Genomic DNA, 6,000 nt, shown 5'->3' with positions numbered 1-6,000 from the left:
ACCCTCTTGAGAGCACAGCCTTCCCTCGGCCCACGTTACCACAAAAGGCGAAGGAGTTATATATCTCTGGTTGTCCCTGTTTTACCTTTATGATTTCAATGTGTTTTGGTTTGTTGATGTGTTTTGAGCTAAGTAGGCCATTTTACCCCGACTCATCCTTGTACTCTTGCAAGGCAGAATCCAATATGTCACACCTATCCCACCCCATAAGGAAATCTTCTGGGTGCAAGTCACCCTTGGTGAAACAACTCCTTAGCTCCATGATAGCCATTCACACCATGAAGACATGGAGGCGGTGAGATTTGCGCTTCACAAATACCACTTGACGTAACATATCATGTTGTGCAGCATTTTGCCTATCTAGTGAAATTCCCAGGCCACTGTAGGACTGATGGCCGCTGTTCTGTCTGTTACAGAGTTTGCGCCGCTGCCAGATGAAACATGCATAACTCTGGATACAGTCCTATGCGCTGTCCACGGTCGCGCGGAACCACATGTCCAGCTCCAGAAACTGCTCATTGTTGTTCTGGCAGTGAAGAAGGGTTGTACCTGGTGGCCATCTTCTCACGTTTTGGGAATAGTGGGCTGGGTGGCAGGGTTTCAGCTTGTCTGGGGCATAAACAGCGGTCCCTGCCAGAAAGCAAGCGTAATCGTTGACAACCAACCCTCCTTGGGAATAGTACATGCTGTACCGAACTAAGCCCAGGTAATGGGTTTGCCTAGAAGACTCTGGGGTCAGCTCAACCTCCACGGCACGCTCAAAGTGCCATGTTTATGGAAGGTGCTGTTGGATCCCAGGCACCAGAGCTGTCAGGTAGGACCTCCACTCCCCCTCCTGTCATGCCTCGGTGCTGGGGAGGCTTTAAATAGGAGCCTCGGGTGCCTTGGGCTGTCAGAGCTTCTCGCACCGCCAGCATGAGGACCTCACAGGGCATCCGCCTTCCTCTGGCGCTTCTAGTCCTCTGCGTGGGGCTGTCCCGGGCTGGTGTGTGGAACTCGGCAGGTGAGCCGCCATTTCCGCATCATGCCCGCTGGGTGCTCAGACGTCTGCTCGGGGCTGGCCAGGGGGGGTTGGCGCCACCGTGTCTGTATCACCTCGAGCCAGCCATGTGGCGAGGCGCCAGGGCGATGCAGGGAGGTGGGGGCTGGGCGGATCTGATTCTGATCAATGTGTGTGGCGCTCGCCACTGAAACAGGCAGGCGGCATGTTATCAGCGAGATGGCTACTGTGCAAGGCAGAGGAGAGCAGCGTGTGTGTGCGTGTGTGCACGTGCATGCGTGCGTGCGTGCGTGCGTGTGGAGGTGGCGGGAGATGAAAGAAAAGCAGTTTTGTTAAATATTTGTATTTCCTGTTTACTTTTCAATACCTTTATTTATTTATTTAATGTGATATAGTTGTAGTTTAAAACGTTACGCACATACAATAAATAATACACAAAAATACAAAAACAAACCAGAATGTACATACAATTATCAACATTAATAGTTAAACAGTTAAAATCGCTATATCAAACGATCAACAGTTAATCAGAACTAATGTCAAATTCCATAGTTGCCAATGCATGGCCAATTAGTTGAAATGCATCACTAGTGTTAGAATACAATTATTTAAAGCATATTCTTGTATTTCCATAGACCCTACAACGAAGTACTTTCACATATACTGGTATACATTTTAAAATAGCAAAATAAAATGCAAAACGAATGCGTACACCAGTTCAAGCTGCAGAGGTCTGAAGGGAGACTAGGGCCAAGAGGAAAAAAGGATTGGCAATGCCAACAATGTTGGTTTTAGTGTAGGCATGGAATAAGCATTTGCCAGGCCCTCCCATAATGCCTGGAAACAGCGGTACAATGGTGTCACTTACAGGGCATAGGCTAGCAGTGCCTGGCATATGCCTATCTAGTACCCACATACCAGCCAAACCTGTTGGCTTTGCCAATGCTGCCTTTGAACAGGACTTGGAGGACCTGCATACTGTTTATAAGTAAGGATGCTGAGAGCACTCTTGCACAAGGCAGATTTATTGTACCAGTAGGCCCTTTACAGCTCCAATGAAGCCATCATCTCTCCATAGACTGCTTTGAAATAATAGTGGCAGGCATTTCCATCCTACAGTTTGATGTTACCACTTGATAAAGCTAGCTCGCTCAAAGAGATCCCACGAGGACATGGGAGGGACAGGACGTGGGTGGGAATAGCCATAGGCATTATTATGGATATGGGCAGTCAATGGGTAGGCAAAAACCCAAACAACACCTATAAGTTTTGTGTCCCCTCTCATATCCCGTTATGCTTTAGTGGCATCTAATAGCCCAAACTAAAAAGGGCACTGTGGGGCAGAAGCCATGGGGTAGGATAGACCCTTCTGCTGCTGTCTGCCATTAGGATACATAGGGCACTGAAAGGGTTAAATGATGACCTTTTCAGTGGTGACACTAAATTCTTCAGTTGGGATCTTGCCACACTGCATGCAGCTTCGGCACCATTTTGGGTTTTCTACGCAGATTATTTTACTCCTATAAATTCCCAAAATGTACAGAGCAGGCATCATTTACATGTTTTCTGTAAACTCGCCGTAGCCGCATGCGGCTGGAAGGCACCGATGGCCTCCAATGAAAGGATTTCATGGGGCATCTTCTCAGGGCCCACAATCGATGCTTTGCTTTTCAGCGGAAGCAATCCAAAGCATCAGATCTGTAACTCAGATGAGAGGGAGTAACTAGTGTTATTTCATAGTTCCAGCTTCAATATTCTTGCATTATTCTTGCCAATCCCTGCCAACGTCTGATGTAAGGGCACCGGAATAAGCCACTCTCCAGGGTAACCTTATTGCAGCCAGATATAGCCCTGCCAACGTCTGATGAAAGTGCACCAGACAAAGCCACCCTCTTTAGTAGCCCTATTATGATACGTTATGATGTGATATGGCATTTATAAGGTGCCTATACACATGTGTTTCAAGGCGCGACGAGGCAAGGGAGGGGCAGGAGAGGGAAGACTGAGACAATGATCTTACTAGGCCAGGTGACATTGAGATCGCGCAAGTGCAGGGGAGGGGGAAGGGGAAAAGTGCAGTACATGGGGTCGACATAAAAATAAATAGAATACATAAAGCAATAAGTAAATGTGCGGCCAGCTGGGGGCAAGTGCAGGGGTAAGTGCAGGCATCAGCTGTCAAGTGCTGGTAAGGGACTGAAGGGATACAGAGAACAGTTCCCAGGTGCGGGGGTTGCCGTGGAGGCAATGAAGGTGTGCAACGTGGGGGGAGAGGACCTGGGCCCGAGATCAGTGCAATTTGAGCAGGAGTTCAGCAGGGGAGAGGAGGAGAGAAAGCAGAAGCATAGAGGAAGGTTTTGAGGTGCTTCCAGAACCGGAGATGGTTCCCCTCAAGTTCCAGGGAGGCAGGGAGGCTGTTCCAGAGGGAGGCCCCAGCCGAAGAAAGAGACCTTCCACCAACTCGTTGCTTGGAGAAGCGACTGACCTTGAGGGAGTTGGAGGCTGATGAGCGAAGAGCTCGAGAAGGAAGATATTTAGGAAGAGAGAGTTGAAGGTATTGAGGTCACAGGCCCCAGAAGGCCTCGTGGACAATGCAGGGTTTTGAACTTAATCCGCGCAGCCATTGGGAGCCAGTACAGAGATTTCAGTCCTGGAGAGATATAATCCGTGGGCTTGAGGCCAAGGACACAATTTGCAGTCCTGTTCTGGATGAGTTGCAGAGGGCGGAGAGTTGAAGCAGGTTGATTAAGAAAGAGGCTGTTGCAGTAGTCCAGCCTAGAGAGAACCAGAGCTCTGGAGACAGTGAGCTTGTGGGGGAAGGAGAGGAAAGGAAGAATACCTCTGCAGAGGTGCAGCTGGTAGTGTGATTATTTAGAGAAGTCAGAGATGTGAGGAGAGCAGGAGAGTGTGGAGTTGAAGCCGTTTCTAACCTCACAGCTGGGAGCAGGAAGAGGGCCAAGAGAGGCCAGCCAGAGAGCGACAGAAAAGGAGGGGGCAGGTGTGCCGATGAGGAGAATCTCAGTCTTACTGGCATTAAGGCAGAGATCATTGGCGGCACACCACTCCTGGATAGCAGACAGACAGTCAGGGATGAGAGAAGGAGAAGAGGTGACTGACGGGAGCCTGAAAATGAGTTGGGCAATGAGTTGAGTTATTGCAGACAGATCCAGGCCTACCAACGTCTAAGGAAAGGGCACCAGAAGAAGCCACTCTCTAGAGGAGCTGTATTCAGTGGCAGCGAGTGAATATATATTTTTATTTTTAATTTGTTTTTATTAGAATTTGTTGCGTACAAGGTAACAGCATTACACAGGAAATTAACTGCCATTTGAATTTGTATCATCGGAAAGAACATTGTATAACAATCGAATCACACATTTCAGCATTGATCTTATGAACTTTCCGTTCCTAAGTGGCCCCACTGCGATGTGTCAGTATATTTCAACAATTCTTCCATCTCTCCCCCCCCCCCCTTCCTTCTCTCCCCCCACAAGACTTTGGGCACTTCCGCTGAGGATTGCATTATTCAATGTTCGGCAAACTGTTCAGTAGGTGTTAGAGGTGTTAGAGGCCCCTTTGCTGGGGGAGTTATCGTGGTATTTCTCTGCAGTGCAATGCGTGGTTTGTTGGCAAGGCGTCCTCCTACAATTCAGGTTGTGATCTTTTCCACGATGCACATATTAGAAGCTACATTAACCCACTCTTTTTCGGTTGGGACTGTAGGGGATTCAGAGCCCTGACAGCTAGTAACCGATGTGCAGCTATATCTTTGACCCTCCTCCATTCATCATCAGCTTTTTCAAATCCGAACAGAACAAGATCGGGGTCTACTCTTCTCTGGATCCCGACTAGGTCCCTGATCCACCCTAGTACTTCATTCCAATATATTTTAATACGTGGGCAGCTCCACCACATGTGCCAATAATCTACTATGGATCCACAACCTCGCCAACACAATGGACTGGATGACTGGTACATTTTGGAGAGCCTATACGGGTCATATTGCCCTCTGTTTAATAGTTTGATTGCATGTAATTTACATAGGCTCGAGATCGAGACTTTGGGCGCTGCTCGACATATCCTTTCCCTGGTCTCTTGGTCGATGTCGTCTCCTATGTCTTTTTCCCATCGCAGCCTGACGGGTTCCGTGGAGCCCTCACCTGCTACTATTAATACCCTATATAGGGCTGCAATCAATCCCTTCATTTCTGTTCTAGAGTCCAATATGGTCTCAAACGGGGTGAGTTCCCTTCTTAGCTTGTCCTTCCACTCGGGTTTCGTCAAGACACCTTTGATCTGTAGAAAGTGGAATACAGACAATGTACCCACTCCCAGTGCTTCCTCCAGCTCAGAAAGCAAGATAAATGAATCTTTTTTAAGGAGTTGCCCCACCCTCTCTAGGCCTGCTTCGTACCAGGACTGGAATCTCTCCACATTGGGAATCTGGTCATTGATGCCAGTGGACCATAGGTGGCTCAGTGGTGATGGCCACGTGGTGATGTTCACCATGCCTTTGCATTCTCGCCATATATCCCATATGGTTTCGAACATCGGGTGCGCTTTAGTTTTCCTTAATACTCTCCTCTTAGGGGACCAAAGCCACTCAGAAACTGTTGTCGGGGACAGGTAGTGGTTATCCATGGCAATCCACTGGGGCGATTTTTGGTTGCGGAGATGAGGAATGAGAACTCGTAGTTGGGCTGCCTCATAGTATTTTTGAATGTCGGGGAGGCCTACCCCGCCTTTATCTTTAGGCAGTATCAGGTTGGGGTATGCTATTCTAGCTTTTTTCCCCTGCCATAGGAATTTCATAATCGCTCGCCTTCTTGACCTCCACGAAGAATTGTCGTGGCATCTGGATGGGGAGCATTTGAAAGGGGTATAGAAATCTCGGGAGGCAGGACATTTTTATTTCATTAAGGCGTCCTAGCCAGGATATGGTCAGTTTGTCCCACCGGGCGAGGTCCGCGTGGAATTTTTCAAGAAGTGCTGGGAAGGTG

The 6,000-nt window shown here is 48.5% G+C and overlaps 1 long non-coding RNA gene across 1 annotated transcript in view; it reads left to right on the top strand.

Annotated features, from left to right (window-relative positions):
• The first annotated feature begins 886 nt into the window (after positions 1-886).
• LOC138452999 (uncharacterized) overlaps positions 887-6,000 on the top strand; it is a 161,974-nt gene continuing 156,860 nt past the window's right edge. The window contains exon 1 of the long non-coding RNA XR_011260347.1: positions 887-1,003. This is a non-coding gene — a long non-coding RNA (uncharacterized lncRNA). The remainder of the gene's footprint in view (positions 1,004-6,000) is intronic.

The sequence above is a fragment of the Ambystoma mexicanum genome, chromosome 4p (assembly GCF_040938575.1).
Source record: "Ambystoma mexicanum isolate Mex_15411 chromosome 4p, UKY_AmexF1_1, whole genome shotgun sequence".
NCBI lineage: Eukaryota > Metazoa > Chordata > Amphibia > Caudata > Ambystomatidae > Ambystoma > Ambystoma mexicanum.
This window is presented reverse-complemented; position numbering and strand designations above follow the sequence as displayed.